The 22,093-nt window shown below is 43.5% G+C and overlaps 1 protein-coding gene across 9 annotated transcripts in view; it reads right to left on the bottom strand.

The window, feature by feature from the left end:
* PHF21A (PHD finger protein 21A) overlaps positions 1–19,062 on the bottom strand; it is a 121,884-nt gene extending 102,822 nt beyond the window's left edge. For 6 of the 9 annotated variants that reach the window (XM_077286931.1, XM_077286935.1, XM_077286933.1 and 3 more), the window contains exon 1: positions 18,598–19,010. The gene's annotated coding sequence lies outside the window, so the exon portion shown is untranslated. Of the gene's footprint in view, positions 1–18,597 lie in introns of all 9 variants that reach the window. The other 3 variants (XR_013221448.1, XM_077286929.1, XM_077286927.1) reach the window with 2 other exon arrangements.
* Between the last annotated feature and the right edge of the window lie 3,031 nt (positions 19,063–22,093).

Genomic DNA, 22,093 nt, shown 5'->3' with positions numbered 1-22,093 from the left:
TTTGTTTTGTTAGCATTCTATGAGGTTTAAAAATGTAGCATCAATTTTTCATATTTTCAAGGAAATTTACACAATTTCTTTTTTTAAGGACTTATCCATGTTTGAAGTGACTTTAGGGGTCCTATGTATTAGAAAACCCCCAAAAGTGATACCATTTTAAAAACAGCACCCCTGACATTGAAAACTGCAGTCAGTTAGTTTGTTAACCCTTCAGGTGACTTTCAGGAATTAATGCAGAGTGGCATCACAGAAATGAAAATGTCTATTTTTACCACCTAAATGCCTCTAACTTCTGAACAGATTACTACAGCAGTCAGACTACAAGGCTGCTATTTGGTCATGAACTGACATGGCAAACATCAGGACCACACAATCATGATCTGAGGGCACCAATTGGGATAAAGAGGAAGCCCTCACACTCTTAACCATTTATAATGATGTAGTCACTACTGACAGCAGCATCTAAGGGGTTAAACATTTTGGATGGTGCAAACACTGATCATGGCTGATACAGCAAGTTGTCAGCTATAGTGCACAACCGACAGATGCTGGATTGTCGCCTGTATGGGGAGGCTATTCTCTTATATCTCAGGTCAGTTAAAAGACGTATTGGCGGTCATTAAGGGGTTAAAACACAAGACTTTGTAGAATACCTCTTCATGGAGATATAAAATATACCTCTCCAGAATCACTGACTGTATTCCCCTAAAAGCAAATTTAAGTGACAAACATGAGCAACACTGCAATGTGATTACAAAGCTCAATATCTATGGTGGGCAATATTATACAAGCTTTTTATCTGCACTTGTATTATAGTCGCATATACTGATTTTAGCCAGGTCGCCAGCCTTACAACCAGGATTTTCATCCATAGTATAATCACAAGGACTAAGGTGAGCACAACATAATGGGACCCTGCATAAACCCAGCTGAATGCCAGTTGTACATGTGCACAATACAAACCTTTTTTTGCACTTATATTACCGTTGCACATCCTAGTTTTAGTTAGCTCAGACTCACAATGAGAGGGAGGGGATGGTGGTGGGTTTTGGCCATAACACAGTAACTAATATGTGCCCAGTACATGGGTGCCCTGCATAAGATTACTTTTTTTCCACCTTTGTACCTATATTAAGGTCATATCCCGGTTTTTCACTAGGTCGTAACACAGTAACCAAAACACAGCCAGCCTAATGATAAGGTTTGATGTATATTAGATCATATATTACTTACTAGATGGTGGCCCGATTCTAACGCATCGGGTATTCTAGAATATGCATGTCCACGTAGTATATTGCCCAGCCACGTAGTATATTGCCCAGCCACGTAGTATATTGCCCAGCCACGTACATAGTATATTGCACAGCGACGGAGTATACAGCACAGAGCCACGTAGTATACAGACTTAAAATAAAAAAATAAACATATACTCACCTTCCGAAGGCCCGTTGAAGTCCTGGCCCTGTGTGCGGTGCACGCGGCAGCTTCCGGTCCCAGGGTTGGTATGAGCGCAGAACTTGAGGACGTCGCGGTCACATGACCGTGACGTCATGGAAGGTCCTTCTCGCATACCATCCTTGGCACCGGAACCTGCCGCTTGCATGGACCGGTCACCGGAGCGTCGCGAGGAGCGGGACAGGCGGCGGAATGTGAGTACATAATGATTTTTTAATTTTTATTATTTTTAACATTAGATCTTTTTACTATTGATGCTGCATAGGCATCATCAATAGTAAAAACTTGGTCACACAGGGTTAATAGCGGCAGTAACGGAGTGAGTTACCTGCGGAATAACGCGGTCCATTAACGCTGGCATTAACCCTGTGTGAGCGGTGACTGGAGGGGAGTATGTATCGGGCACTGACTGCAGGGGAGTAGGGAGGGACTAATCAGACTGTGGTCGTCGCGGATTGGTCGCGGCAGCCATGACAGGCAGCTGGTGAGACCAATCAGCGACTTGGATTCCATGACAGACAGAGGCCGCGACCAATGAATATCCGTGACAGACAGACAGAAAGACAGACAGACGGAAGTGACACTTAGACAATTATATAGTAGATTATACCACATATAATACTTATTCTACTTTTAGGGTTACATATTTTTATAACATTAAAAGTGGGGTAGAGTATTATAAAGTAATGATAAATAAAAAAAGTAATAAGTCCCTAGGCTCGATACTGAACTTATGAAGGAGTTAAAAAAAAATGAGGGGGTCTGTAGCCTCCTACAATCAAAGGAAAAACCACAAATGATTAATACACTCCTCTGAAAGAAGGGAGGAAAATAGCTTTACAGCAAAACAGCCTCAGTCTAGCAAATGTGCTAACATAACAGAACGTCCAGTACAGCCGCCTGGCATGCTTAGCATCTCTCTACACATGCTCCAGCATATGTACTGATGCTACACAGATAAAACATGGCTAAGACAAAGCCCCTGCAGCCACTCCCAGCCCTGAAACACATAACATTTATTTCCATGCAAGTAAGTAAATAACAAGCTATGGACACGGGCCTCTCTGCCACCTGTCCCCACAAAGCTCTGGCCGCACCAGATGGACTGTAATGTTTGCACCATGCTGCTGCCGATACAAAGCTTATACGCTGAAGTTGTCTGGGAGTTGTTCTAGGCCCCAGAAATCAAAGCAAACTCGCAGCAATTGTTACCGTGCATTTCAACTACAAGTGAAGCTCACATTCATGGCCTAAGAATACCGAGCAACTGACTCATTTCTGGAAAACAGACGAATGCAGAATCCCAGCAGCAGATTACTTCTATCTACACGTTAACGTCGGTTAATGTTTCCTGTAAAGGGTATTCACATAACAGCACGTTTCCTGCTTCCACTGCAAACCACTGATATTTTATTTCACATCCACACAGAAATGGGAAGGCTCCTTATTAAACAAAGCCCCTGAAAAACAAGAGCCATTATTCTGCACAGCACACACGTCCTCGATAAACCCCTGTAAAGTGCAAAGGGGTGGAGAGAGCGACAAGCACATTCCTTGGTGCTAGGATGGCAGCTGTGATTGCTGGAGAAGAAAAAAAACTGCACAATCTGAGACCAAAACAGAGGAAAGGAAGTGAAAAGGGAGACACGTCAGCACAACACGGCTGCGCGCAGGTTACTGGTCATCAATCGCTGGATGATGCTCTGCATAGAAGACAATTTGTAAAACATTTTAGCGTTTTTTGTAATCTTATAAAAGCACAATATAAGTCTGTGCATCAAAATAAAGGAAAATAGGTCCTCGTAGCCACTTCAATGTGTGTCAATTACATAAATCAATTATAGCACGGAGGCTGGCAAGTTGCTGATCAATACTTGATTTGAAAGGGGGACGGGAGGGAGCAGGAGAATGTAGGTGTCTATTTATTGCCATGCGACCAGTTCTGGTGATAATCTGCTGTTATTTTGCTAATACTCTACAGGTAACAATGTGGCATTATCACAACTTAAAGTTATGAACTAAAAAAAAAAAAAAGTGATGTGTGAACACGGCTTTTCAAGATCCGCTCTCCTGTCAGTCATTACAGATCCTGTGAAGATGGGTGGGAGCGATATATCACATGTGATGTGAAGCATTGTGATCTCATGCAGGATCACAGTGCAAACATGTCAAAGGATAGCCATGATTATCAGAAGTTGGAGGATAGTGTTCAATGGCTTACAAGCAGTATTGCAAAGCAATTTAACAGGCAGACAATAACCATGCATATGCAAATGTACACAGAGCAAAAAAAAAAAAAAGTAGGTTGGAACACTTCACAGACACCTTTGCTATAGGGTGACGAATATAAGAACATAATACAAAATTACTAAAAACTGGTTAGTTATGGAACATTTTTCTCCTGGTGTGTCTATTCAAGTAAACTTATGGAGCACAAAGAACCCCAAGAATGGTTTTGAGCACAAGTCGTTGACTGGCATGTGAACTCACCAAAACCAACTGGAACGGCTGTATGTAATCAGCAAAGTTTACTTGGCCCTGCGAATGCTGCAATATCTCAGGTAACACACAAAGATTTACAGGTGCTAAACTTAAGTGAAGACCAGTTGTCAGAAATGGTCACGTTAGTAGAAAGTCCGGACACATAAGCCGTCACCACACACCTGATCAAAGGTCAATATAAAAAAAAATAGAATTGCTGTGTGATGATCCTATCACATAAATCACTCATGTAATTCACAGTAGAAATGGTGCAAGGCTGGGGCCACATACAGACATCCTAGCTCCTCACTTAGGTGCCATGTGGCTTCTTGTATGGTAAGGCCACTGTCACAGGGTTGAATGCACAGCAAATTTTCCAATAGTCAGCGCCAGGAATGAAAAATTACGCAAAATTGCATTCACTCTGCTGAGAAAACCCGATACATAAAACAACTGCTGCTCCGGATCGGTTATCTGTAGCACACAAATTATTTTTCGGTGAATGCCAAGGCAGATTTCTCCTTCAGCAATGCGTAAACCAAGAACACAAATCTGCACTTTTTCCGCAATTAAGTTCACAGAAACAGCTGCACCACAAAGAAATACACGTACTTCAGCCTAAAGACTCATTCAGACGTTGGTTTATAAAGTATGATATGTATTCTACCAATGGTTTTCAAGGATAGAACATTTATCCATTGTAATCTATGGAGCTATTCACATCAGTGGGTTTCTTTGAGGCACATGTACCTGCAAAAAAATTACGGAGACATGTACAAGTATATGACCCATGCCATCAATGTGCAGCCCATGATTATCACTGTAATGAATAGGAGAAGCTTTCCAATTTACGCATTTATTTCCCCATACGTGAAAACCACTGATGAAAAAGTGACTGTAAAATCTAACACTGACCGAACACTGATGAAACTCTGAACATTTTATGCACAACAGAAAAATCACTGGCATCTGAATAAAGCCTAAAAAGGTCTAAGTCGCATGACTGTAAAGTCACATTTTTTCATCCTTATTATGATTGCAATTCCCTTCCCATCAGCCTAGACATGGAGATATTGGGGATGCCAATCCTATCGTACAAACATAAACAAGTCGGCAACAAGCCATTTTCATAACTGATGTTCATTGATCAATTATCAGTGCGATCACTTGGAAATGCACAAATTGTGTAAATGGAAGGTATGACTAGATGATTAATGCAGTTGCATTTTTTCTATAAGGCTGCTGTCACACTAGCAGAATTTGGTCAGTATTTTACATCAGTATTTGTAGCCAAAACCAGGAGTGGGTGAATAATGCAGAAGTGGTGCATATGTTTCTATTATACTTTTCCTCTAATTGTTCCACTCCTGGTTTTGGCTTACAAATATTGAGGTAAAATACTGACCAAATTTTTACTGCTAGTGTGACGGCAGCCTAATGCTATAGCATAATAATAATAATAATAATAATTTTTATTTATATAGCGCCAACATATTCCGCAGCGCTTTACAACTTATAGAGGGGACTTGTACAGACAATAGACATTACAGCATAACAGAAATCACAGTTCAAAACAGATACCAGGAGGAATGAGGGCCCTGCTCGCAAGCTTACAAACTATGAGGAAAAGGGGAGACACGAGAGGTGGATGGTAACAATTGCTTTAGTTATTTGGACCAGCTATAGTGTAAGGCTCGGGTGTTCATGTAAAGCTGCATGAACCAGTTAACTGCCTAAGTATGTAGCAGTAGAGACACAGAGTGCTATTAACTGCATAAAGTGTATGAGAACACGATGCAAGGAACCTGATTATGTGTTTTGTTTTTTTTTCTATTTTTAATAGGCCACACAGGGATAGTTAGGTTAATGCGTTGAGGCGGTAGGCCAGTCTGAACAAATGCGTTTTTAGGGCACGCTTAAAACTGTGGGGATTGGGGATTAATCGTATTAACCTAGGTAGTGCATTCCAAAGAATCGGCGCAGCACGTGTAAAGTCTTGGAGACGGGAGTGGGAGGTTCTGATTGTTGAGGATGCTAACCGGAGGTCATTAGTGGAGCGGAGGGCACGGGTAGGGTGGTAGACTGAGACCAGAGAGGAGATGTAGGGTGGTGCTGAGCCATGGAGTGCTTTGTGGATGAGGGTAGTAGTTTTGTACTGGATTCTGGAGTGGATGGGTAGCCAGTGTAATGACTGGCACAAGGTAGAGGCATCGGTGTAACGGTTGGTGAGGAATATGATCCTGGCAGCAGCATTCAGGAGAGATTGGAGCGGGGAGAGTTTGGTAAGAGGGAGGCCGATTAGTAGAGAGTTACAATAGTCCAGACGGGAATGAATAAGAGAAACAGTAAGAGTTTTTGCAGAGTCGAAAGCATTTTATAAGCGCTTAACAGAATTTAAAAAAAAAAAAAAAATACATTAAAGTAACTGAAAATATTTAAAAGATATCAAAATGCAAACAAATGTTTACTTGCATTTAATAACGTTAAAAAAAAAAAAGTGAATATAAAGGAGACCTTAAAAAAAAAAAAAAAGTGTTCTGCAAATCGCTATTAAAGTTGTCACGTGTCTAACATCACAATATAGCCCCAGCCTTACAAATATATTCGCTCATAAGATCATTCAAATGAGAACTTTTACAATACTTTCCACTAATTTCCATTAACTTCCATGGAGCGTATCTACTCAACCGGTCCATGTCCAGCAAAATCCCGGTTAGAAACTTTTCATGGCCTCAAAACTACAGACTAATCTATAAGGATTGGATTCAGAAAGTTAGGTTGGATAATCTTGGCCACAGTAATAAAAAAAATCTGGCCTTACAGAGACACCATGCACTGCATACATATGGATTCATAATAATGAACCCTATAGAATAGGAGTAGCACTGTATAAGTCCTGATCTGCCGCAGCCAATGGCGATAAGTGGGAATTAGTGGATTGTTATGTACAGTCACACAGTGAACTACTCACTCATTTATTTCTTGCAAAATTACATTAAACCGAAACCTGTGAATGACTCGTCATCACAATTTGTGGGCTTTGATACACCTATAGCAAATAATAGGATTCCATATACAAAGATTTGGAAAATGTTCGTAAGATAACATTTTGTGATTTTCTGTTAGTTTAAAAAGTTGTGGAGTTGTCACCAAATGCTCACGGTCATGGTGTCTCTCGGGGCAGTGTTCTCACTGTTGCTGCACGTAAACTCAACAGAACATATTCTTGTTTTATGGACGAGAATAATGCGTGTAATGGACTGCAGCTCCCCCACACGTTCGTGATGTGAACAGGACTGGCCCGATGACTACAACATTTATCTGACCCCGGCCTTATTCGTCACAAAAACAAACATTTCCATCATCACTACTGCGCTACAAAAAGGAGACATTGGTGAATGCAAATTCTGTCACACTAGCAACACGATGCTATAGGCCAAGTCGGTCAAAAACCAAAGACAGGAAGGGGAACTTTTCTTCAACCCTGAATTGTTATTTGTTGATCATTTCACACCAATCAATCAGCTGGGAATATACAAACTTTCCATAATGGAAGGTACGCCTAGATCAGGGATCTCCAACCTGTGGCTTAGGAGACGTGTGGCTGGCATACAGAGCAGCTCTCCAGATGGTGACTTTTGCGAGTAGTCACACACAGAAGAGCAGATCTGAATGGGGATAGGATAGGCCCTGGTTCTTAATATACTGACTCAGGGGGCCCTGGGTGTCATTACTCTGAGGGGGGAGATGAATGTGGATCTCAAATTTAGAAACGTTAGGGACCAGTGGACGACATGACTGCAGAACAGCTGTACCCAGCAGAAGCCATCATAACCAACAGAATAGCATTGTGACTCAACACGTGAGCAGCCAAAAGTATCTCCTACCTGATGTCTGAGCCCATCGTATGTCAGAGGTGGAATCATTTGCTATACCAGACTACAGTTTTGCGCAAAACAAGTTGCATAATGTCTTATTTACAGACTTTCACATACAGCAGATTGGCTGCAGATTTTCACATGCAGATGTTCGAGGAATTTGCCACAGATTTTACCCTTTGCATGTCAAAAAGACATTCACAAAAGAAAATCCAGACAATATTGACAGGCAGCGTATATTATAAAATCCACACACACACAAGTCAATTTCTGCTCTGAGATTTTATTCACCATGTAGAGGAGACATGCGGTAGGTGCACAACTTTACAGAGTTACTGATAAATTTGCTTCCTATAGATGCAACTGCAAGTTTGGCTAAACTATATCACAGTAATTCAGTTGTAGGCAATTTATAACTTTAGGACTTTTATGTACTTTCTTGCCATGTGCAGTAGACTAGAGGAAAGACCAGCATTTTTGCAAATTGGTTCTGCATCAGAAAAATAAATACTGTGTAGGCCATGAAAAATAAGAAAACTGCAGGAACCAATGCAAGGTAGCCGTATTGTGAATGGATCATTGATTAGTGGTTAACAAGTGCGCAATTAATGTTTTGCGCCATTTCAACGTTTGAAAAACAACTCAACCGTATCATGAGAAATATAATACACCCAAAAACAGAAACACGGCTTTGCCATGCACTTTGATGCAGATGTTTTAGGTTTTTGGCACTAGATAAACAACAGACTGTAACGCTGAGCTATGTGGCACATGACAAACTATGGGAGGCGTTGGGACCCCATGTACCTTACAGTTGAATTTTTCTTCAGGACCTTCGCGGCCAATGCTTTCTTTTAGTATAGAATCAAGTTTACACTACCTATTCTAAAAGGGACAAACTGAAAATTTGTCTCAAGTGACCCTGGTGAGCATCTCTGTAGAAAATTACTGCAGATATTTAACAATCGTAAACTTTCCACAGATATTAGACAACTGCAGGATGAACGTTATTCACTGGGAGTTACTGAACCCATAATCACATAGCTACAAATGAAATGGCAAAAAAAACAATGGCGAACTGGACAAGAAAGAAAACAAAACTGCTTGCACCTATAGATTATCAGTAGATCCTGTCATAAACTAAGATCTACAGATAAAACAGTGTTAAGTTTAGCTGCCCATGCACATTGGTTTTCTTTAGGCTCGGGTTACACAGCTTTACTGGTCACACATCATGAAGTTTACAATATCAAAATGCACAATGCACCTATAAATTGGATCATACATCAGAGTTTCATGGTCCAAGCACAGGCTGTAAGCTAAGGACCAGTTGCAGGTCTCCAGACCCAAACTTATCACTCTCATGAAGATACCAAGTTCCAGTCATGAGGACCCACGTCCAGTCTAGAAACCTGCCAAAACTTCAAACACACTAGATTTTTGGCCGCAGGTCACACATTGCATGACTGTCATCATAGAAAGCTATATATATGATGTACAACTAACTTCCAACCTGTTTTTTTGTTTTTCACATCCAAATTGCAACTGTAAGACAATTACAAGTTGCAAACAAACCACACAATTTATTCTTTAATTACAATGATTTACACTCTAGTAACAGCCAAAGCTACATTATCAAAGCTCATTTTAAGGGTATGTGCACACGCTGCGCATTTTGCTGCGGATTCGCAGATTGGCCGCTGCGGATTCGCAGCAGTTTTCCATGAGTTTACAGTACCATGTAAACCTATGGACAACAAAATCCGCAGTGCACATGCTGCGGAAAAAAAACGCACGGAAACGCTACGTTGTTTATTCTGCAGCATGTCAATTCTTTGTGCGGATTCCGCAGCGGTTTACACCTTCTCCTCAATAGGAATCCGCAGGTGTAAAACTGCAGGTGTAAACCCGCAGGTGGAAACCGCACAAAAACCGCAGTAAATACGAGGTAATTCTGCAGTAAATCCGCACTGCGGATTTACCAAAATCAGTGCGAAAAAATCCGCAAACCATTCCGCAACGTGTGAACATACCCTAAGGGTACGTGCACACGTTGCCGATTGGCCTGCGGAACTTTCCACACAGAATCTGAATCTTTTGGCAGAAAACGCTGGCCAAAATGCTTGCGGATTTAATGCGGATTTCTTGCGGATTGTCATGCGTTTTTTGATGTGCAGATTTGCCTTACTCAATGTATAGTCAATGGGTGCAGAAACGCTGCGTTTCCGCACAAAGAATTGACATGCTGTGGAAGAAAAAAAAAGTGAATCCGCGTGGATTTTTCTGCAGCATGTGTACAGCAATTCTGAAATTCCCATTGACTATCATTGTTACTGTCCTACACTCGTTCACACAACCCTATTTTCAATCCAAGTGCCGTCTGTGAAAAAAAAATGTTCAGCATTCGGATCAATGTTTTTCATTGGGCAGTGCAGATGAGTTTTTTTTCACTGACCAAATCTGCGTGTGAAGGGAAAAAAAAAAATTTCAAAAAAAACGCATCTTGCACCAGTTTCTTCCATAAATTGGATGAGACTCTCCGATTCAAGACTATGGGTGTGCAAAAACAAAATCTAGTGCCGTACGGAGACGCGGTACAGCAGCCACTTTTAACCCCTTTCTGACATCTGACGTACTATCCCGTCGAGGTGGGGTGGGCCCGTATGACCACCGACGGGATAGTACGTCATACGCGATCGGCCGCGCTCACGGGGGGAGCGCGGCCGAGTGTCAGCTGCATATCGCAGCTGACATCCGGCACTATGTGCCAGGAGCGGTCACGGACCGCCAACGGCACATTAACCCCCGGCACACCGCGATCAAACATGATCGCGGTGTACCGGCGGTATAGGGAAGCATCGCGCAGGGAGGGGGCTCCCTGCGGGCTTCCCTGAGACCCCCGCAGCAACGCGATGTGATCGCGTTGCTCCGAGGGACTCCTACCTCCCTCCTCGCCGCAGGTCCCGGATCCAAGATGGCCGCGGCATCCGAGTCCTGCAGGGAGGGAGGTGGCTTACCGAGTGCCTGCTCAGAGCAGGCGCTGGTAAGCCTGCAGCCCTGCACAGCAGATCGCAGATCTGACAGAGTGCTGTGCACACTGTCAGATCACCGATCTGTAATGTCCCCCCCTGGGACAAAGTAAAAAAGTTAAAAAAAAAAATTTCCACATGTGTAAAAAAATAAGTAAAAAATAAAATTCCTAAATAAAGAAAAAAAAAAAAATATTATTCCCATAAATACATTTCTTTATCTAAATAAATAAAACAATAAAAGTACACATATTTAGTATCGCCGCGTCCGTAACGACCCAACCTATAAAACTGTCCCACTAGTTAACCCCTTCAGTAAACACCGTGAGAAAAAAAAACAAAAATCGAGGCAAAAAAACGCTTTATTACCATACCGCCAAACAAAAAGTGGAATAACACGCGATCAAAAACGGATATAAATAACCATGGTACCGCTGAAAACGTCATCTTGTCCCGCAAAAAAACGAGCCGCCATACAGCATCATCAGCAAAAAAATAAAAAAGTTATAGTCCTGAGAATAAAGCGATACCAAAATAATTATTTTTTCTATAAAATAGCTTTTATTGTATAAAAGCGCCAAAACATAAAAAAATGATATAAATGAGGCATCGCTGTAATCGTACTGACCCGAAGAATAAAACGACTTTATCAATTTTACCAAACGCGGAACGGTATAAACGCCTCCCCCAAAAGAAATTCATGAATAGCTGGTTTTTGATCATTCTGCCTCACAAAAATCGGAATAAAAAGCAATCAAAAAATGTCATGTGCCCGAAAATGTTACCAATAAAAACTTCAACTCGTCGCGCAAAAAACAAGACCTCACATGACTCTGTGGACTCAAATATGGAAAAATTATAGCTTTCAAAATGTGGTAACGCAAAAAATATTTTTTGCAATAAAAAGCATCTTTCAGTGTGTGACGGCTGCCAATCATAAAAATCCGCTAAATAACCCGCTATAAAAGTAAATCAAACCCCCCTTCATCACCCCCTTAGTTAGGGAAAAATAAAAAAAATGTATTTATTTCCATTTTCCCATTAGGGTTAGGGCTAGGGTTAGGGCTAGGGTTAGGGCTATTGCTAGGGCTAGGGCTAGGGCTACAGTTAGGGTTGGGATTAGGGTTAGGGGTGTGTCAGGGTTAGGGGTGTGGTTAGGGTTACCGTTTGGATTAGGGTAAGGGGTGTGTTTGGATTAGGGTTTCAGTTATAATTGGGGGGTTTCCACTGTTTAGGCACATCAGGGGCTCTCCAAACGGGACATGGCATCCGATCTCAATTCCAGACAATTCTGCGTTGAAAAAGTAAAACAGTGCTCCTTCCCTTCAGAGCTCTCCCGTGTACCCAAACAGGGGTTTACCCCAACATATGGGGTATCGGCGTACTCAGGACAAATTGGACAACATCTTTTGGGGTCCAATTTCTCCTGTTACCCTTGGGAAAATACAAAACTGGGGGCTAAAAAATAAGTTTTGTGGGAAAAAAAAGATTTTTTATTTTCACGGCTCTGCGTTGTAAACTGTAGTGAAACACTTGGGGGTTCAAAGTTTTCACAACACATCTAGATAAGTTCCTTGGGGGGTCTAATTTCCAATATGGGGTCACTTGTGGGGGGTTTCTACTGTTTAGGTACATCAGGGGCTCTGCAAATGCAACGTGACGCCTGCAGACCAATCCATCTAAGTCTGCATTCCAAACGGCGCTCCTTCCCTTCCGAGCTCTGCCATGCGCCCAAACAGTGGTTTACCCCCACATATGGGGTATCAGCGTACACAGGACAAATTGGACAACAACTTTTGGGGTCCAATTTATCCTGTTACCCTTGTGAAAATACAAAACTGGGGGCTAAAATATCATTTTTGTGAAAAAAAAGAGGAATTTTTATTTTCACGGCTCTGCGTTATAAACTGTAGTGAAACACTTGGGGGTTCAAAGCTCTCAAAACACATCTAGATAAGTTCCTTAGGGGGTCTACTTTCCAAAATGGTGTCACTTGTGGGGGGTTTTAATGTTTAGGCACATCAGGGGCTCTCCAAACGCAACATGGCGTCCCATCTCAATTCCAGTCAATTTTGCATTGAAAAGTCAAATGGCGCTCCTTTCCTTCCGAGCTCTGCCATGCGCCCAAACAGTGGTTTACCCCCACATATGGGGTATTAGCGTACTCAGGACAAATTGTACAACAACTTTTGGGGTCCATTTTCTCCTGTTACCCTTGGTAAAATAAAACAAGTTGGAGCTTAAATAAATTTTGTGTAAATAAAAATGAACATTTAACTTTTTTTCAAACATTCCAAAAATTCCTGTGAAACACCTGAAGGGTTAATAAATTTCTTGAATGTGGTTTTGAGCACCTTGAGGGGTGCAGTTTTTAGAATGGTGTCACACTTGGGTATTTTCTGTCATATAGACCCCTCAAAATGACTTCAAATGAGATGTGGTCCCTGAAAAAAAATGGTGTTGTAAAAATGAGAAATTGCTGGTCAATTTTTAACCCTTATAACTCAATAACAAAAAAAAAAATTTGGTTCCAAAATTGTGCTGATGTAAAGTAGACATGTGGGAAATGTTACTTATTAAGTATTTTGCGTGACATATGTCTGTGATTTAAGGGCATAAAAATTCAAAGTTGGAAAATTGCGAAATTTTCAAAATTTTCGCCAAATATCCGTTTTTTAACAAATAAACGCAAGTTATATCGAAGAAATTTTACCACTATCATGAAGTACAATATGTCACGAGAAAACAATGTCAGAATCGCCAAGATCCGTTGAAGCGTTCCAGAGTTATAACCTTATAAAGGGACAGTGGTCAGAATTGTAAAAATTGGCCTGGTCATTAACGTGCAAACCACCCTTGGGGGTGAAGGGGTTAAGGATATGTGCCCACGATCCGGAATAGCAGCATTTTGGAAGCAGCTCCCCTGCGCTCTAGGTTACATGTAGTGATGAGCAAATATACTCGTTACTCAAGATTTCTCGAGCATGCTCGGGGGTCCTCCCGAGTATTTTTTAGTGCTCGGAAATTTACTTTTTATTGCCGCAGCTGAATGATTTACATCTGTTAGCCAGCATAAGTACATGTGGGGGTTGCCTGGTTGCTAGGGAATCCCCACATGTACTTATACTGGCTAACAGATGTAAATCATTCGGCTGCGGAAATAAAAACTAAATTTCCGAGCACTAAAAAATACTCGGAGGACACCCGAGCATGCTCGAGAAATCTCGAATAACGAGTATATTCGCTCATCACTAATGTTGAGCGATACCTTCCGATATGCAAAGGTATCGGTATCGGATTGGATCGGCCGATACCGGCAAAATATCGGATCTCGCCGATACCAATGCATATCTATGGGACACAAAATATCGGAATGGTTCCCAGGGTCTGAAGGAGAGGAAACTCCTTCAGGCCCTGGGATCCATATTCATGTATAAAATAAAGAGTAAAAATAAAAAATATTGATATACTCACCCCTCCGGCGGCCCCTGCTCTTAGCGGTGCCTCCGTTCCTAAGAATGCCGAGTTAAGACCTTCGATGACGTCGCGGCTTGTGATTGGTCGCGTGACTGCTCATGTGACCGCTCACGCGACCAATCACAAGCCGCGACGTCATCGCAGGTCCTTCACTCGCTCATTCTTAGGAACGGAGGCTGCCGGTTGCAGCGGTTACAACCAGGGTGCGTCAGAGGGTGAGTATATCCCTATTTTTTATTTTTATTCTTTATTTTACACATGAATATGGATCCCAGGGCCTGAAGGAGAGATTCCTCTCCTCCAGACCCTGGGAACCATACACTGGGAACTTCCGATATCACAAAAATATCGGAACTCTGTATCGGAATTCCGATACCGCAAATATCGGCCGATACCCGATACTTGTGGTATCGGAATGCTCAACACTACTCATCACTAGTTACATGCACAGTGGATGGGATTTATAGAAATCCTATGCCCACTGTGCTTCTATTTGACATTTCATAAACTTCCCCGGAGGAGACGCTAGTCTGCGCTGCATAGTCTCACCCATAGCCATTCATTACATGCGGTAAATCCACATGGTTCAATGAACACATGCGGATTTACCTGTGTGACTAGAACGCAGAGTTTTGGATGCAGCGAAAATACGCTGCGTCCAAAATGCCGCTATATCCTGATCATGGGCACATAGCCTAAGGCATACATTGAAATATAGGAAACTAACTGGCCATAGAGGAGAAAGAAAAAAAAAAGTACACGGATGTCAAGTGAGAGAAAAAAATCGTTCAGGTGAAACGTTGAAATATTTTTTATACAATCATGTGAACCTGGCCTAAGAGGGAGACTCCATATAGAGCAGTGTTTCCCAAACTCCAGTCCTCACTGACCCCAAGGGTCATGTTTTCAGGATTTCCATAGTGTTGCACAGGTGAGACAATTCCTGATGCCTTGATGATACTTCCACTACTTGCTCAATACTAAGGAAATCCTGAAAACATGACCCGTGGGGTCCGTGAGGACTGGAGTTTGGGAAACACTGATATAGAGGAATATATAATATACTGTATTTTTCGGATTATAAATAAAAAGCACTTTTGTCTTACAATCCGAATGTAGCTTACCAGCTGTGGTGGAGCGGGGTCCTAGAGTCACTGCTGCAGGAAGCTGGTGATATATATATATATATATATATATATATATATATATATATATATATATATATATATATATATATATATATATATATATATATATATATTTATTTATTTATTTTGTCCAGGGACTTGAGCACGATGAGCAAATTGTAGGAAATGCATTAAAATAATACAACTACTCACCAGGTCCCGCCCTTACTGCTCCTGTTTACTTTGTTGGAGTGATCACGTTCTGTAAATATACCTGACCCCTGCAGCCAATCACGTTGCTGACTTCCATACAGCACATAGCGTTTAAAGTGGTGGTCCGCTACCATATTGCCTTTTACATATGAGCCAATGTTGGTCTTAAAAGTAATAACAGATATCATCCTCACAGTCATCCCTTGTATTTCCTGAGATTTGCTGCACTGTTCACGTGTCATCACTGCAGGGAAGTAAACAAAGACCGGCGACAACCACCAGATCATAAGTGCTAGCGGTGATTTTATTAATTTATTGTACAAAAAGAAAAAAAAAAAAAAAAAAAAAAAAAAAAAAAAAAAAAAAAAAAAAAAAAAAAAAGAGCATGAACCGCACATCCCAAAATCATATGTTGATCTAAAGCCGCTAGGCAAAAATTAAATACTGAATATGAGGTTTTCAGTAAGGGGTAAGGTAAGTAAGGGGTCTAGCCCATTTTGGCTCTCACTGAAGAGCTGGAGGAAGGTGAGTTTAAATGCTCCCTTCATTTTGGTGCTGGTGCTGTGTGGCGGCCATTGTTGCTGTGGCTTTGTGCTGGTGGGGCGGCGCGGTCTGGAGTCTTGGGGGCTCAGTCTCGCAGCATGGGTGCTGTGGGGCAACAGGCCGTCCGCCCTGCTGGTGCATGGCCGCTGCGGCGGTGGTCGCCGCGCGGCTCCGCTCCGTTAGGGCGTTAGGACCCACTACGAGGTTTGCCGTGAAGGGGCAGTGGGCTTCATACAGTCTGATCAGAATGTTAAACTGAAAACCTCATGTTCAGTATTTAAATTTTTGCCTAGCGGCTTTAGATCAACGTATGATTTTGGGATGTGCGGTTCATGCTCTTTTTTTTCTTTTTCCACAAAGCATGTACTTGTCTCTTTTTTTGGACCAGCACTCCTCCCATTTGGCACAGGTGATTTTAATTAGCAGGAGACTGCAAAGTAAGGGGTCTAGCCCATTTTGGCTCTCACTGAAGAGCTGGAGGAAGGTGAGTTTAAATGCTCCCTTCATTTTGGTGCTGGTGCTGTGTGGCGGCCATTGTTGCTGTGGCTTTGTGCTGGTGGGGCGGCGCGGTCTGGAGTCTTGGGGGCTCAGTCTCGCAGCATGGGTGCTGTGGGGCAACAGGCCGTCCGCCCTGCTGGTGCATGGCCGCTGCGGCGGTGGTCGCCGCGCGGCTCCGCTCCGTTAGGGCGTTAGGACCCACTACGAGGTTTGCCGTGAAGGGGCAGTGGGCTTCATACAGTCTGATCAGAATGTTAAACTGAAAACCTCATGTTCAGTATTTAAATTTTTGCCTAGCGGCTTTAGATCAACGTATGATTTTGGGATGTGCGGTTCATGCTCTTTTTTTTCTTTTTCCACTTATTAATTTATTGCATTTCTTACTCCTTAACTTTTTTTTTTTTTTTAAACCACAGACAATCCTTTTAAAGGGCGTCAGCAAGTACTTCCACCCCAAAAGGTCCTGCAAACGTGGCGTCCATTACCTCTATTAAAATAGGCTGCATTATCAGCATCTCCTGGTAGGAAAGGGAGAGGAGCTTGATGGCACTTTCAAAAAGACAGTAAGGGGCGACCACCTGACCTCCGGTCATAAAGGGCCATAACCATTCCACAGATACAACTAAGCTACTAGGTCACATGACAAAACCAGTCTGTTTCCAAGGGCAACCACATGGATAGAGGGCTGATGATGGAACGCCATTGCGACAGGGGGCCTATGGAAGGCTCTTGCCCGCCGCCATCTTTGTGCTCCTATGAAGCCCAGAGATATTGCGGTGTATAGGAAAAGTGATTATGTGTCGCCTAAGTGGATGAATAAGAAGGATTAAAAAAAAATATATATATATATATATATATATATATATATATATATATATATATATATATATATATATATATATATATATATATTTTTTTTTTTTTTTTATTTTTTTTTTGGGGGGGGGGAAATATATATTATTATAACAATGCAATAAAAGAATAAAAACAACCATAATAATAATAATAATAGTGATAAAGTTTAAATCGCCCTTTTTCTCCAGGTAAAAATAAATAAAAATTGTTATTGAGGAGTCTACTAAAAGGTCTGATGAAAACAACATTTAACCTTCATGTTTTGATTTAAAAAAAAAAAAAAAAAAAAAACACACACACACACACACACACACATCACCACGCACACAATGCAAACCGCCAGTAATGTATAAAAGCGATTACAAGTGGTCAAAACGTCATATTTTCCCTAGAACAGTACCAGTAAAATCTACAGCTCGCGGCGCAATAATACAAACCCTCGGACGGCGCAACTGATGGAAAACTTTTTAAAAAAGTTACTGGACTTAGAAAATAGAGCTAAAAAATTTAAAAAATAATTACAAAAAATAAATAAATAAATAAATAAATGAACCCCCGTTTGGCGTCGCCGTAGAGAATCACGCCGTTCGGCCATTTTTACGGCACAGCGAAGGCGGTGATCGTGATAAGACACGAATGGTGGAGTCGTGGGGTTTAGGTCATTAAAGTGAATGGTGTCGATGAAAACAGCGACTCGTCACACAAAAAATATATATATTAAAAAATAAAAAAAACGTAAAATCCGCCATACGGACGAGATATAGGGGGCCTGCTGGAAAAATGACAAACACATGCTGACAATGAAGGTAAAAGTTGTGTGGAGGCCGCAGGACAATGCAGGAGGTACAATGCAGGAGGTACAATGCAGGAGGTGACACCGGGGAAGTTCCTCTAATCTGCGGCTCCCACTCGGGAAGTGGCAGTCCCACAAGTTGTGCCCACTCCGGCCTGCGCAGCCAAGTTTCCCCTCACACTGCCCCATCCCCCAGCCGCGGGCCCGAGCGCCCCCCAGCAGCACGCCGCCCCCTCACCGGCCCACACCTGCTGCAGGAGGACCCCGCTCCGGGGTGGGGGCCGCCGGGGACGCTCCCCTCGCCGCCGCCTCCTCCTCTTCTCGGTTCTTTCTTCTCCTCTTCTTTCATGGGAGAGAAGCCCGGGCTGTCACCGCCACATCTTTCCTCACAGCGCCCCCCCCGGCCCACCACAGGCTGGGGGCAGATACGACCCCCCAGTAAAGGGAGAGGGGGGAAGTCAGTGACGGGAAGAGTGAAAGCCGGGAGAAGAGGGACGGAACAAAGCCGGGGGCGCGGGGGAGAAGATAACTGCCCCCCGTCAGGGCAAATAAATAAATAAAGAGAAAGTGATGGCCAAAGAAGAAGAAGAACTCTCTCCCTCCCCGAACCGCAGTGCACCCGGAGCCGGATCCCTCCGCCGCACTCTCTTCTCCACTACCAAGCGCGTCCCCGCGGGGTCCTATCAGCAAGGCAGGGAGGGGTGACGGGGGCGCGCGCTGTGACGTAGCGAAGAGGGGGGAAAAAAAGCGGCCGGCGAAGCGGAGGGAGCGAGGAGAGAGGGGGGGTGTGATTGGAAAGAGATCGGCTTCCCGCTCCTCAAATAGGGTCAATAAGTTAACCGGAATGTTTCCCGGGTGGGAAAACCCCCTGATCGGTGAGGAAACGTCTAACCTCAGAGTGAAGGGGAAGGAAAGAGGAGCGAAAGAAACCGCGGACTATTTGACGTTTGTCGGTGCGGCGAATTTATTTCACTTTGCCTAAGGAACGGGGTGTGATGCGGTTCCCATTGCCAAGGGAGAAAAACCCGGATGTAAAGTGAGGGAAAAAGTAAAGTCAAGAGAAGTGAGAGGAGGAAGAAGAAGAGAGAGAAGGGAGATAGAGAGGAGGAAGAGAGAGAGGGGAACAAGATGGAGAAGAGGAAGGGAGAGAGGAGGAAGAGAGAGTGGGGAACAAGATGGAGAAGAGGAAGGGAGAGAGGAACAAGATGGAGAGAGAGAGGAACAAGATGGAGAGGAGGAAGAGCGAGAGGGGGACAAGATGGAGAGGAAGGGAGAGAGGGGAACAAGATGGAGAGGAGGAAGAGAGAGAGGAACAAGATGGACAGGAGGAAGAGCGAGAGGGGAACAAGATGGAGAAGAGGAAGGGAGAGGATCAAGATGGAGATAGAGGGGAACAAGATGGAGAGGAGGAAGAGTGAGGGGAACAAGATGGAGAGGAGGAAGGGAGAGAGGAAGAAGATGGAGAAGAGGAAGAGAGAGAAGGGAACAAAATGGAGAAGAGGAAGAGAGAGAAACAAGATGGAGAAGAGGAAGGGAGAGAGTATCAAGATGGAGAAGAGGAAGAGAGAGAGGAACATGATGGAGAAGAGGAAGAGAGAGAAGGGAACAAAATGGAGAAGAGGAAGAGAGAGGAACAAGATGGAGAAGAGGAAGGGAGAGAGGATCAAGATGGAGAAGAGGAAGAGAGAGGAACATGATGGAGAGGAGGAAGAGCGAGAGGGGAACAAGATGGAGAGGAGAGGGGAACAAGATGGAGAAGAGGAAGGGAGAGAGGATCAAGATGGAGATAGAGAGGAACAAGATGGAGAGGAGGAAGAGTGAGGGGAACAAGATGGAGAGGAGGAAGGGATAGAGGAACAAGATGGAGAAGAGGAAGAGAGAGAAGGGAACAAAATGGAGAAGAGGAAAAGAGAGAGGAACAAGATGGAGAAGAGGAAGGGAGAGAGGATCAAGATGGAGAAGAGGAAGAGAGAGAGGAACATGATGGAGAGGAGGAAGAGCGAGAGGGGAACAAGATGGAGAAGAGGAAGGGAGAGAGGATCAAGATGGAGAAGAGGAAGAGAGAAAGGAACAAGATGGAGAAGAGGAAGGGAGAGAGGAACAAGATGGAGAGGAGGAAGAGCGAGAGGGGAACAAGATGGAGAGGAGAGAGGGGAACAAGATGGAAAAGAGGAAGGGAGAGAGGAACAAGATGGAGAAGAGGAAGAGAGGGGAACAAGATGGAGAGGAGGAAGAGCAAGGGGAACAAGATGGAGAGAGAGGAAAGATGGAGAAGAGGAATAGAGAAGGGAACAAGATGGAGAAGAGGAAGGGCGAGAGAGGGGAACAAGATGGAGAGGAGGAAGAGCGAGAGGGGATCAAGATGGAGAGGAGGAAGAGAGAGAGGGGAACAAGATGGAGAGGAGGAAGAGAGAGGGGAACAAGATGGAGAAGAGAGACAGAAACCTTCCTGACCTATCTATCGCAATCAACGACATCATGCTTTCCCCCGTACCGGAAGTCCGCTGCCTCGGAGTAACCTTTGACTCTGCCCTGTCCTTCAAACTGCACATCCAAGCTCTTACCACCTCCTGTCGCCTCCAGCTCAAACATATCTCCAGAATCCGTCCTTTCCTCAACCGTCAATCTACTAAAATGCTTGTGTATGCCCTCATGATCTCCCGCCTTGACTACTGCAACATCCTTTTCTGTGGCCTTGCACCTCTCCAGTCCATCCTTAACTCTGCTGCCCGACTAATTAATCTCTCTCCTCGCTACTCCTCTGCTCCCCCCCCCCTGCAAATCTCTTCACTGGCTCCCATTCCCTCAGCGTATCCAGTTCAAATTACTAATACTGACCTACAAAGCCATCCATAACCTGTCTCCTCCATATATCTCTGAACTAATCTCCCGATATCTTCCCTCACGTAATCTCCAGTCCTCCCAAGACCTCCTCTCCTCCACACTTATTCACTCCTCATCTAACCGCCTCCACGACTTCTCACAATTATCCCCCATCCTCTGGAATTCTTTGCCCCAAAACGTCTGATTATCAATCACATTCGGATCCTTAAGACGGAACCTGAAAACCCATCTCTTCAGGAAAACCTACAGCCAGTACTGACCCCGCTGCCTCCTCATCACTACCAGAGATACCGCCTCACCAACACTGGAAGCGGCTGCAACCCTCAACCTATTGTCTCCTTCCCCATAATCCTGTAGAATGTAATGTATCAGTCTGTAATTATTAGTTTGTTTACTGTAAGTGATATCTGTAACTTGTATGTAACCCCTTCTCATGTACAGCACCATGGAATCAATGGTACTATAGAAATAATAATAGATGGAGAGGAGGAAGAGCGAGAGGGGAACAAGATGGGGAAGAGAGAGGGGAACAAGATGGAGAGGAGGAAGGGAGGGGAACAAGATGGAGAGGAGGAAGAGAGGGGAACAAGATGGAGAGGAGGAAGAGAGGGGAACAAGATGGAGAAGAGGAAGGGAGAGAGGAACAAGATGAGGAAGAGAGAGGGGAACCAGATGGAGAGGAGGAAATGAGAGTGGGGAACAAGATGGAGAGGAGGAAGAGTGAGAGGGGAACAAGATGGAGGAAGAAATGAGAGTGGGGAACAAGATGGAGAGGAGGAAGAGTGAAAGGGGAACAAGATGGAGAGAGAGGGGAACATGATGGAGAGGAGGATGAAGAAAAAGATGGAGAAGAGGAAGAGGGTAACAAGATGGAGAGGAGGAGGAGAGAGGGAAGATGGT

Source organism: Ranitomeya variabilis, chromosome 2, assembly GCF_051348905.1.
Source record: "Ranitomeya variabilis isolate aRanVar5 chromosome 2, aRanVar5.hap1, whole genome shotgun sequence".
Classification (NCBI taxonomy): domain Eukaryota; kingdom Metazoa; phylum Chordata; class Amphibia; order Anura; family Dendrobatidae; genus Ranitomeya; species Ranitomeya variabilis.
Note: the sequence above shows the minus strand (reverse complement) of the source record. Positions and strands in the feature narration are given on the sequence as shown.